This window comes from Lissotriton helveticus, chromosome 3_2, assembly GCF_964261635.1.
Source record: "Lissotriton helveticus chromosome 3_2, aLisHel1.1, whole genome shotgun sequence".
In the NCBI taxonomy this organism is placed as follows: Eukaryota; Metazoa; Chordata; class Amphibia; order Caudata; family Salamandridae; genus Lissotriton; species Lissotriton helveticus.
The window spans coordinates 273,873,497-273,885,615 of NC_136062.1; the positions used below are offsets into that span (position 1 = coordinate 273,873,497).

Genomic DNA, 12,119 nt, shown 5'->3' on the forward strand with positions numbered 1-12,119 from the left:
TTTAGATTAAGAATCCGTTTATTCTCTTTTTGTTATGATTTTATCAATGTTGCGGCCTCTTGGGTTGCATTAGTACTTAATTTGCAATCCATGGTGCATTGAATATACATATTGCTCTTAAAGAAATCTTCTACAAATGATGCATTGGGTACTCTGCGACAGAATCTGGATATGAGTGGGTTGATTAGTTCTCAAACTTCTTGCAGAGCGTTAGCAATGTTTAACAAGTCACGTAGAACATTGATTGTTATTCAGTTTTCACATTTATAGTAGTCCTGTTGTTTTGTGTAGGGATTCCTCACAGGATGAAGATTGCATGGACTGACCAACTGTTGATGGAAGTTTCTTCCTCTAGGGAAGGTAAAGACAAGAGCTTTGAAGTGTGCACTTCCACTGGGGCGATGGCCTGGTTGGAGAGTATCAGTTTCACTGTCCTTTGTAAGTCTGATCACACATACTTATTTATCACCATTCTCTTTGATGTAGGTTGCAGCATTGATTTTCTATTGGAGTATCGCCCTGGTTTCTCCCTTAAGAAACATGAACCACCGCAGGCAGGCTGTTTGTGACACTACCTTGTTCGGAAGCAGAATCATGTCCTAGTTCACACTGTGAGTGGGAAAATTATCTATAAGTCACGCTTCTGCGCATGTGCTGACGTAAGATTATTTTCTTACTGCATCACTTAACGGTCCATCAAAAGTCACTTAGACCTAGAAGAACTAGCCTGGAACCCTGTGGCCAATAGAAAGGTGAAGGCCAAGCTTGAGCATAGACTACCCAGACAATGGAACAGTAACTCACTTTACCTCATCTCAGCCATCGTGGTTGGTGGTCCTCTCAAGTGGTGATCTGCATAGCATTGCCCATTTTACTCCAGTTTATGGGTCTTTGGCCTGCAGTCTAGTTTCCCACCCACTCTTCTTCATCACCCTTGCCTCCATTTATCAAGGGGGTAGAATGGATAAAAGGGTGACTCCAGGGGACACAGTCCATTGGCCATCCAAGTCATGTTCATCCTCCATGAGAAATCCATCTCTGATGGAGCTTTTCTCCACACTGTCCTCCATGCGGGGGGTGGCAGAGCTGTGGCCCTGCAGAGCCACCATACTGGAACCATACCTGCGGCCAACGACCTCTAGCAGGAATCGAACTCCAACATTTCAGGACAGTCTGACCTCTTTCACACTCAGACACTCCACTGCAGGCTCTCATTCAATCACAGACGCGCAGAATCAGCTCAAGGCATGCATGACCTGTGACACCATTTATTCTTCCTTAAAAACAAAAAGAATGTGCCTCCACATTTCCTGGCACAACGCATGAGGCATTGGTGTAGGAACACAGCACAAACATTCCCGTACATGACAACTTAGCTACCATGCTCACTTATCTCGTGCCATAAGAAAGAGGATCCTATACTAGAATCATGCACATTTTTGGGCAGTTTTAATTACATTAACAGATGTTTCCTAAGTCAGACTCGTCAAAATATCCCACAACTATTTTTGTATTGAGTCATATCTGAAAGAATTGGCCTAATGGCCAGCAGTCCCATAGGTTCCTGTAGGTTTACTGTTGTTCCTGAGGAGTACGTTTCACCCGCCCTATTACCTTAGAACTGTTTACTTTCTTACTGTTACTGTTACTGTTTACCATCTTCAACTATGTCTAAAAAGTTGTCATCAGTACCATGGCTTTCCACAGAAAGTTCAAACCATCTCTTTGTGAATCAGTCACTATTGAATATCTTTAAGTAATTGTTCATGGCCTTTCCAAATGAGAATAAACTCATGATTATTTTTTTCCCATAGTACTAGATTGCTTTTAAGTGGGTTCACATCCCCATAAATAGATTCCTTCTTAAAGACTGCCACAAATTCACCATGTTAGTGGAGAAAGGAGCACCACAAAAAGTGTCAGTTAAATAGAAAGAGTTTCACTATTGATTCATGAAACATCTAACAATAAAATTAATAGGCACAAGCGTTGGTCTGCCTCTAGTTTCCAAAGTGCCCCTAACCACGCTCATGGTTTCCAACTGAGGAATATTACTATATAATGACTCGAAAGTCACCGTCATAAGAACATCTTGTTCTATTCTAATTGGAAAATCTCGGTATTGATGATTGACACCACGTTGCCAAAGAAATTAGGAATTCTTGTAGCAAACAGTTTTCCTGAAATACACAGCCTTTATTACGAGTTGCCCAGTATGGTATCCGGGGGGATACCACATGGGAAATTACAGGGTTTGGGAAATTTCAGGTTTTCTGGTGTCTCTGGGCTTGAACATTTCTGGCCTGCAAATACCAAACCTGGAGATACTGGAACCAGACCTTATAGAGAAGGTGCAGGGGCTCCCCTGCTGTGCCTCGCAAACGAGGGCCCTCACTTGACAATGAAGAGTGTTATCGTTTCCAGAATTTCAAATTCGTCGAGAATGAGGACAATAACAAAATCCCCTGTTAGAAATGTAAGAATATGTGTAAGAAAATGAGTCTTGAGGAATTCCTCTCATTCATAAGTCATATGTGTATGTTTTTTCGGACCATTCAGAAAAGCCATATGAAGAATAAGTAATTAAACTTAGCTTTGATTTTTCAATGCTTTCAATTGGAGATAACATAGGCAATATTAAATAAACAAATAGTGTGCAATATGGTCGAACAACAGGCCAAGTTAGATATTTATTGAAAGGAGGGGCGACCAATGGTACCTCTTAGCTCAAACATGTTCATCACTTGTTTTCTTTCGAAAGCGACCAAATGCACATCCTACTAACTTAATTTTGTAAACAAAGCAAATATAGAACAATTAGAAATGGATGTCACTGACATATGCTTTGGAAAGAAGAAATGTATATTCTGCTTCTGTATGCTGGGCGGTAATACCATGATAAATTTAAAACTTAATTTGCAAGCATTAGTGCAAATCCCTTCAAGATGTCAATTAAGTTTGAACACTTCCATTTATCAACAAGTTTCTCTCTCTACTAAACCCTTGACTTGTGGGTTGTACCATGCAACTTTCCTGCTAAAGTTCCTGTGTTGCTGCAGTGGAAAAAAGTGGTACTCCATTATCTGTTACTAAAGTCAGGAAAACCCTCTTAAGAATCCAATTATCTGCATTTGGCCTGGTTACAAAACCATACTTCACCCATTGCAAGTAACATTTCCCCAACACAAACATGTATTTCATATTATGTGGCAAGATATCAATCCGTGCCACAGCATCTATAGTTATGATGTTTATAAGGGCGATTTAGAAGTGCAATAGTAATCTATAGCGTATTGTTCCATGTCCAGAGCTTGCCCAATATCCTTAAAACAATTCCTCCCTGAGCACTTATAGGAAAATGAAACCCAATATGTAAAGTCCAACACTTGGTATTTTATTTCCCATTATCCTATTTTATTTACTCATGCACATTTTCGATATTGCTATCTATTTTTGGCAACCAGTACATTTTATTTTAATTTTTTAAGTCTCGACTAGACAGCGAATGCACTGTCTCTTCGAGACGTGTTGTTAACAGTCGGTGGGCTACAGCCCTCCCACATGCATATCATTTGTTCGCTTCTACATCACTCTGGTATACTTCGTTCTCGTTTGCTAATAGCATAAATGTGTCATGACTCTTCCTGTATTTGGCCCTCCCCTTGAGCATGGACCTAGTACTTGTGTCCATCCACTGCTCCAGTTCTAGAAACTACGTTTTTCCTTGTCTTAGAGCACCCCATACGAGTGCTCGTGTTTTCACAGTGATATGTAGTACAGTCCCATTTGTATGGTTGTTTATTGCATTATGTAATGCGTGTAACTAAGCTCTATATTAGTAACTAATGTAAGGCTACATTCAACAAATAGGAACGTTCTGCTAACCAAAAACGTGAAAACTTTAAACGTACTACTGGAGAAACGATAAAGCGGTTACTGATGTAGCAAAATCAGCACAACTTGCAAAACTGATTACGTACTGTACCATCATCTGAGGTGTGTGCTGTTACAACTTCTACATAATGGTACCTGCTTGTCATTGTACTCCCAAAATAATAAATATACTTTTTTGAACTGTCAGTTGCTCATCCTATAACATCTACTGTACTCCCCTGTGCATCACAGATCTCACAGGCTTTTATACGTAACTTTTGCAATCTCATTAAATAAAATGGAGAAGACTCTCGCCATTCATAGCCATATAGCATACGGAAGGAAGAACGTTTACACATGTGCTGCCTTGCAAAGATGATTTTGTTGGCTGGCATGGCGTCGCCAAGGGTGACAGAGGAAGACAAAGGAACAATAAAGTGACTACTTCTCCGCTACACCACTACATACATGGCCGTCAGCAAATTCGGAGCAACGCTCGTTGTTGATCTTTTAATGCATGCCATTTCCCCGTACTTTTATCACTTCTGTGTTCCATAACAACCAATCCCAAGGCTGAATAGATTTGTGAAGACATCTGTGAAGTGAGAGGCAATGCTAATGTCGAAAGTGACCTAGGATGTGGAGCATTGACAGCACCTTAGCCAATGCCAGTGGGCGGTAGTTTTCCAAAGTGCTCATTAGCTGTGGAGTCGCCATGTGCCTATCTCCGAATCCAGTTATCTGCATTTGGCCTTGGTTTTAGGTCTCAGCTAGACAGCACATGCGCGGTCTCTTCAGGACGTTATTAACAATCAATGGACTGCAGCCTGCCCACAGCCTTACCATTTGTTCGCTTCTATGTCGCACTCACTAGACAGCGCATGCAATAATGGTAAAACACATATACATTGACAACAGCACTAGCTCAGTCATTGCCGAGACCAATTGGCTTTGCCAATGCTAGTCTTTCCTGCAGTTATACCACAGGTGATGTGTTAACCTGTACTTGAGATCAACTGGTAGAGAAAACTTTGCAGATTGTGCTAGCAATTCAACCTTCACTATTCTTCACAGCAGTTGCACACAACTTTCCATCCATCTTTCTTTAGGTCCACGTTGAACTATTTACCGGATCACCTGCTTCAAAATTCCATCATCATGCATTGCACCAATCCCCTCTTCCAACATAAGCACCTCTTTTCAATTTTTATGGCATCCACCAATCCTGCCACATATTCAGTACTAGAAGTATCACTTTCAGGTCCACGATTTGTCAATTGCATGCAAGATTAAAAAATAAATCCTTTTATCTGGCATGCCCAATATCAAAATGATTCTCCTGGGGTTCTGACACTAACGTCATCAGCCTGGTTATCATTCACTTGTGCGATTCCGCTACCAAATACCAAATGCCGCGTGGAAAGGATTTGAAATGATAACATGATGGTTTAGACACTCAAGCTGTGGAACTCTCTGTTTTCCACCATCCAAACAATACTTATATTCATAGGACTTGTGTCTACTATGCGAATACATCTCTCTCCCGCTACATGAGGATGCAATACAAGTGCAACCACAATCATTACCTTTACTCAAGAGATTACTCATCTTCTCAACAAAATATTGTTCCCTCTCTTTTTTTTCCGTGGTTCTTTGATAACTGATGGAACATGACCTAATCTAGAATATTATTCATATGAGCTCAAGAATGACCAGAGGTACTCTTTATCTTTGGAGAAAAGCGGATCAGTGATAGTTTCAACAAGATTTGTCTTCGGTATCAAACCTTGTGATGTTAAAAGATGGCCCAAATATTCCACCCTCCCTTGACAAACAGGTATATTTATATTTCTCAGTCATTCTCCACCGTCTCAATATACTTGACACTTTCTCCAGCACTCTGTCGTGCTCCTCATGAACGACTACTTTAATCAAAATACCATCCGAAGATGCTGTAAACCCAGAACATTCTGGAACAACCCAAATAGTAATCTCAAATATCTAAAAATCCTCATTTTGTGTCACAAACATGACATGTGAATGGGATTCAGGAGTGATCCCAATATGTCGCAAAACTCTGACTTACAGTCGAAGACAGAGAAATAGTTTTCTGGCCCGTATTGAGCGATCCATTCTTGCATTTTATGTGGGATTGATAATCAATCGGATTGCTTTTATATGGGGAGCATTGGCCTTCAAATAGGGGAAAGTCAACTGATGTTTTCTTAGCTACAACCACTGGAGCAACCCGCAAAGAATCAACACATTCAATGACTATTCTCTAAACACGCAGCTGTCTACTTTCTAAAGTAAAACTACACATCTGTGGATAAAATCAGTGATTTGAGCCAAAATACAAAGCAGTTTCTATGAATCAAAATGACGACATCTTTTAAATGGAAAACATGACAAAATATGCAGATGGGTAAACAGGAAGTGCTCAAATAAATAGCATGGGAAGATACGTTTCCTACAAATTACAGCACTTCAGCGCAGCAAAATTTAGCAACATTAGACAATTCACAAAAATAATCATTTCTGGGACAGTGAGGTACAGTCTGATCCCATTTATTGGAAATAAAAGAAGAAAATAACAAGTCATTGAGAACCCATCTTGTTTCATGATGTTCAAGCCGTAATTCAACATAGAACAGAATTCCGGAAGATGCTGATAAGGGAATTTATGAGGACTTGGTGAGACCAAAAGCAAGATCTAGATATTATCAGACAGAACAAGAAGTTCCAGTGGAAAGGACCCAGTGTCCGGATGGAATCCTAGAGTATAGAGTTTAATCCCACAACATATGTTAGTTCAGCTGTAAGAACTAAAGAGATGTCACATCACTGAGTTCTGAAGACGCTGCTGATGTTTATATCATGTTACTTTATCTGCAGAACAGAAGAAAACCCCGATAAAGACCATGCCAAGAGGCGTCTGCCATGCAGAGGGCACTGGATGCCCATGCGCCACTAGAACAGTAGAGCCATGGGCTCAAATGTAGAGGAGCTTCAGTCTAAAACAGAAACATAGGCTTTTGTGAACATGCCACACATAAACTGAAGCTGGAAACTAAAAAAAAACATGTATACAACTAATGTGTTGAACTTAGAGAGGAATCCTGCCAATTGGTGCACTTGGAAAGCTGTATCAAACATCAAGGTAATCTACACAAGCGCTTAAGTGCCACACATAGGGGTAGAAAGCGCTTTATAAATGTTATAGTGCAATAAAATTCAATACATATATCATAGGTTTGGCACAGATCATGTGCTATAGCAGCAGAGTTGGCAAGGTTTCAAAGTCACAGAGTCCCCTCAGCGGATGACAGCCACACTTACGCCCCATTAATTACAGCTGAGATGACCTGCATTTTCTGCACGAGTCTAAAGCATATAGGAGCTGGTGAAAAATAAAAACACTGGGCAAATCTATTTGAACCATTTTAGTTTCTTGTGTAATACGACTGGAGCAAACTCATTTTACACCAGTGCATATGATGGAAACTCATGTTTGCACCAAAAATTGATGCAACAGTTAAGAAACCACATGCAGCCCTCTCAGTTTAATAACATAACAAAACACTTACTGCTTATATATCACTTAAAGTTAGCAATAAAAAATAGAACAAAAAAGACCTAGTCCATAAATTTCGTATGGAAATATTGATGAAACTCTATTTGCACTGTTTTTTTATTGGTGCAATGAAAAACAGGAACAAAATGAACGTGCATCAAAGGTGCCCTTTTTCACTAAATACGAAGTAGGCAAAATCAATTTTCTCCACTTTGTGATGTGAATACTGTAAAAATAGTTTCCCAACAGTTTGTGCCAAGCTTCCCTGAATGTAATATAATTTGCTCCATTGCCTATACACAAGCAGCAAACAAGATGCTTATGGATGTGCACAATTTATTTTGCAACAGCACAACATTTCTGTGATAGCCTTCCAGGTGAGTCCCAAGTCTAAAATGCAGAAGAGAGCCACTTGTTATTAGGTCTCGCCTGTCGATGCGCATGCGCATCGAGCAAGCGAGACTATAGGGGCTCATCTACTCTTTATCTAACTTGCAAGGAATCGTGGCGATTCCTTGCAGTGCCCGCGACTTTTAAGCTCAATGCGCATGTGCATTGAGCTTAAAAGCGCGTGCACAGCCGCCCGCATTCCTCCGACACCTTTGAAGTGAAGCTTAGCTTCACTTCAAAGGCCCGGCTTCCACGGCCGCCAGGCCACATCAAAGGCTTCCCCAGCACTGCCCCGCCCATCAATCACCCTCCCACTGCCACCCCCCTCCCTCTCCATATGGTGCGCTCTGCCTCAGGCCTCTGAGCCGTCCCTACGCTCCCCGCCCACCCCCATCCTTCACACCCTTTGTCATTACTTCGGCCCCGAGCCCGAGCCACCCCTACGCTCCCCGCCCACCCCCATCCTTCACACCCTTCGGCACCACTTTTACATGAGAGCTAGTTTCTGCTTTGTACCAGAACATAATGCACTGTTATTTTATCTCCTATTTGCTCAACCATCTCAGGAGCACAGGAAAACACTTTCGAGAGTGCATTGCAGGATTTCAGTTTAGCAGAAGGCGGCGTGCATTGCAATGTGAAAGGGTTTTTTTCTTCAAATTGTAACACATGCTTTCCAGCACGTTCGTGCTTAGAAATTCGATTGCCAGAGTTGAGGGCATTAGTTACAGAGCCGAGAATGTTTTAAAACAGCCAGCTGTGTGAAATTCTGTTACGTTACCTCGAAACGTTGTTACGTTACGTTACGTCCGAACTATTATGTGAAGTGTTCACAGGAATTTTGATAGGCTTGCTATTTCTCTCGAAAGCGTTCACACCTTTAACATTGCAAGTCCACGCTGAATGACCTCCATTGCTTGCATGGACTGCAGGCCACGGATCCCAAGGGCCACGCGCTGTCTCACGTATGTAAAACAGGTCTGAACAGGACTTGAAGATTGAAATATTGACTGATTGACAGCATTTGTAAAGCACATTCGTCAATTAGGCTTCATGGCACGAGGACAAAGCAGCAGGGTAGTAAAGAATGGAAACGTTTTTAGACTTTTCATGGAAGATTGGTAGAGTTACAGTCCAGAGCCTTGCAGAAAGTGGGACTAAACTTGAAACTTACTATCAAGGAGGTTAGTACAACTTATGTCACTCGCTAATAGACCACACTGAGCTGTCAAATAATTACGCAGAAACTGATATAAAGCATATACTGCAGTTATCTTATGTTTGACTTAAGGGCGCTTACGCCATGCCATAACTTTGACAATGATACCATAAGACCCTAGGGTCTGACAGTAGGCCATCAGGTTTTCAGTATTCACTCCAGCTAATGGCTTGCATTTCGAGTTATTCCTCAACCCCTCACCCTCACACAGTGCAATAGGTCTCGGAGCATTTGAGTTAGAGCTTTTAGATTTGTTTATGGCTTTTTTTCTTTGTAATTCTTTAGCATTGCCTACAGGAAACAAAAATGCTAAAGATTTAAAAAAAAAACCCATAAACAATTCTAAAAGCACTAACTCTAATGCTGCGAGACCTATTGCATTTCCAATGCTTGTCTCCTCTTTGATTCCAGACACACAACCTAATACATCAAATGTTGCAGTGTGTGCACATCAGTTTACTCACAGTTCACACTGAGTAAGGGCGTGCCAAACACACTCCACTCTGAATGAACAGATACATGTCACGTATGTAAACCCTCATAATGGGTTAATGTGTTAATTGCACACTCTACTCTCAGGGAATAGGTACATCCCACATATGTAAACCCTCACAATGGGCCTGTCAAAGTAGTTAACCCTCACAGTGGGTCAAGAATATAAACATTCACAATGACTGCATACAATGGACTTTAACACCCACAGTGACTAAATCGCGGTGTGTTGCACACATATAACACACTACACACTGCGTGAACACGTGCACCTCGTGCAGACAGGTTCTGTGACTCGGTAGCAACGCAACACATTTTTTAACCACGTCACACATTTAACACCCCCGTCACCACCACTGAATAAACGAGTGAATTATCCCTGTCACCATTGCTTTAAATGGGCCGGCTGTCCGGTACTGAGTACCGGCACTTTTTTGTTTAGAGGGGGAGAGTACCAGCACTTCTCAAGAGAAATGTAATACTTTTAATTGGAGAGCACCAGCACTTCTATTTTCCCATTTCAAGCACTGCCTGTCACATCACAGCCTTCACGGTGACTGGATGGAAATGTCGCACAATCCTTACCCTCACAGTTCGAGCAGCTTTAATGGTGTGCAGCCCACTTGAACTCTTCCAGAGAGAGTCCAGGTGTCTGACACACGTGAATTCACCCGACTGAAATGCTGCATGTAAAACATTTACATTCGTAGACTAGGCGAACAGCTCCTCTCACACAACTTAACCCTGACTACAGAATAGCCCCATGTCACACTTTTATAACTCCGTGCTGCACGCGCGCTTTCAGACCTGCACTCTGAGGAGGGAGATGTCACACTTAAACCTTCACGCCGAGAGGCTGCATAAGATCCTTCACACGGAGGGAGTACCTGCATGCCACACTTGTGAACCTTGTTCAGGCTGTGAAGGTGCATATCTCAGTTCTGATACTTCACACGAGTACAGCCATGTCACATTTGTGAGCCTTCATTCTCAGTAGCAGGATGTCACGCTTTTGAAACTGCAAGGTGCGTAAGTAGTTGCGTGTCACACTTGTGAAATATCTCACTTCTATTCCTTCACGGTTAGTAAGTGGCGGCATGTCGCACTTGTGAAATGTCTCACTTCTATTTCTCCACGGTGAGTAAGTGGCGGCATGTCACACTTGTGAACTGTCTCACTACTATTCCTTCACGGTGAGGAAGTGGCAGCATGTCACACTTGTGAACTGTCTCACTTCTATTCCTTCACTTGAGTAAGCGACGGCATGTCACACTTGTGAACCGTCTCACTTCTATTCCTTCACGGTAAGTGGTGGCATGTCACACTTGTGAACTATCTCACTTCTATCTATTCCTTCGCAGTAAGTAAGCGATGGCATGCCACACTTGTGAAATACCTCACTTCTATCTATTCCTTCGCGGTAAGTAAGCACTTCTATTCCTTCACGGTAAGTGGCGGCATGTTACACTTGTGAACTATCTCACCGTCACGGTGAGTAGGTGGCGGCATGTCACTGTGGTAAACCTGCACCTTGAGAAGCCGCACGTCCCATTTACACCTCCACGCTCGATTACCTTCACATCCCACTTTTAAAACTCCACGCTGAGTACCCGTCACACTTCTCAGACCCCGGGCAGAGCCTGAGCCGCACATTGCAGCCCGGGGCCGGGTATTCACCGGTATAAGCCTGCAGTCCGGGGTCGGGTACTCACCGGTACAAGCCTGCAGTCCGCGCGGTGTGTGGAGCTATGCTAGCCCGCTCCGCATGCTTCTGTGCTGTCGCTTGGAGAGACTGCGCCGCTCCGCCTCGCGGTTCTCTGTGCGACTTCTGAATCTTCTCCGGGATCTTTGGACCTGTCCCCCGGGCTCCCCTGCCAGTCTGCCTCCTCGCCGCAGCCCGCGGTAACTTTCAGAGCCGGGCGGCCCGCCCCGCAGGAGCGCTCCTGAACCCACACACTTCAAGGTAGGCTCCGCTTAGGACAGTAATTATGGGCAGAATGCGCCCTCTGCCGGCAGTGAGGTCTAAGGACCATAGGACTCACCGGGAACTTTCACACAGTAGTGAGCCGAAATTAGCACATGGTAAATAAAGCCAGTGTGACGTGGGTCGACTTGTCAAATAGCTCCACAAGAGGCAACACAGGCACGTAACACTAATTTCAATGAGATTAGGGGAGAGAAAGGATGCTGTTATCTACATTATAGTAAGCCCCACACAAGCTGAAATCTAGTTGTTATTATTCACCATAACTGAGACAGTGTGCTTTTAACTAACAATGTAAAACAAACATGTTTTATTAACATCACTGTGAGAAATCGTGTTATTAGTTGATGAGTGTAAGTATCCACCTCAAGTAATGGGAATCCTTGCCTTGTCAAGGTAAAGGACTTAAATTTACCAAATAAACCCGAGCTTAACAGGGCAGGGAGCAGACAGGCTTAATTTAGGGGCAATGTGTAAAGTATCTATGGAGCACTCAAGAAGTAATAAAGTCGAAATCCAAAACAATAAAAATCCCAAAACGAACAATAAAATTAGAGTCAAACTTAGTAAAGAAAATAACACACAAA

General features: G+C 42.5%; 1 protein-coding gene across 3 annotated transcripts in view; it reads right to left on the bottom strand.

Annotated features, from left to right (window-relative positions):
- The window catches only part of DAPK2 (death associated protein kinase 2), a 558,977-nt gene extending 547,478 nt beyond the window's left edge, over positions 1 to 11,499 (bottom strand). Inside the window, exon 1 of one of the 3 annotated variants that reach the window (XM_078685202.1) lies at positions 11,261 to 11,499. The gene's annotated coding sequence lies outside the window, so the exon portion shown is untranslated. Of the gene's footprint in view, positions 1 to 11,225; positions 11,239 to 11,260 lie in introns of those variants that run through there. The other 2 variants (XM_078685200.1, XM_078685201.1) reach the window with 2 other exon arrangements.
- Between the last annotated feature and the right edge of the window lie 620 nt (positions 11,500 to 12,119).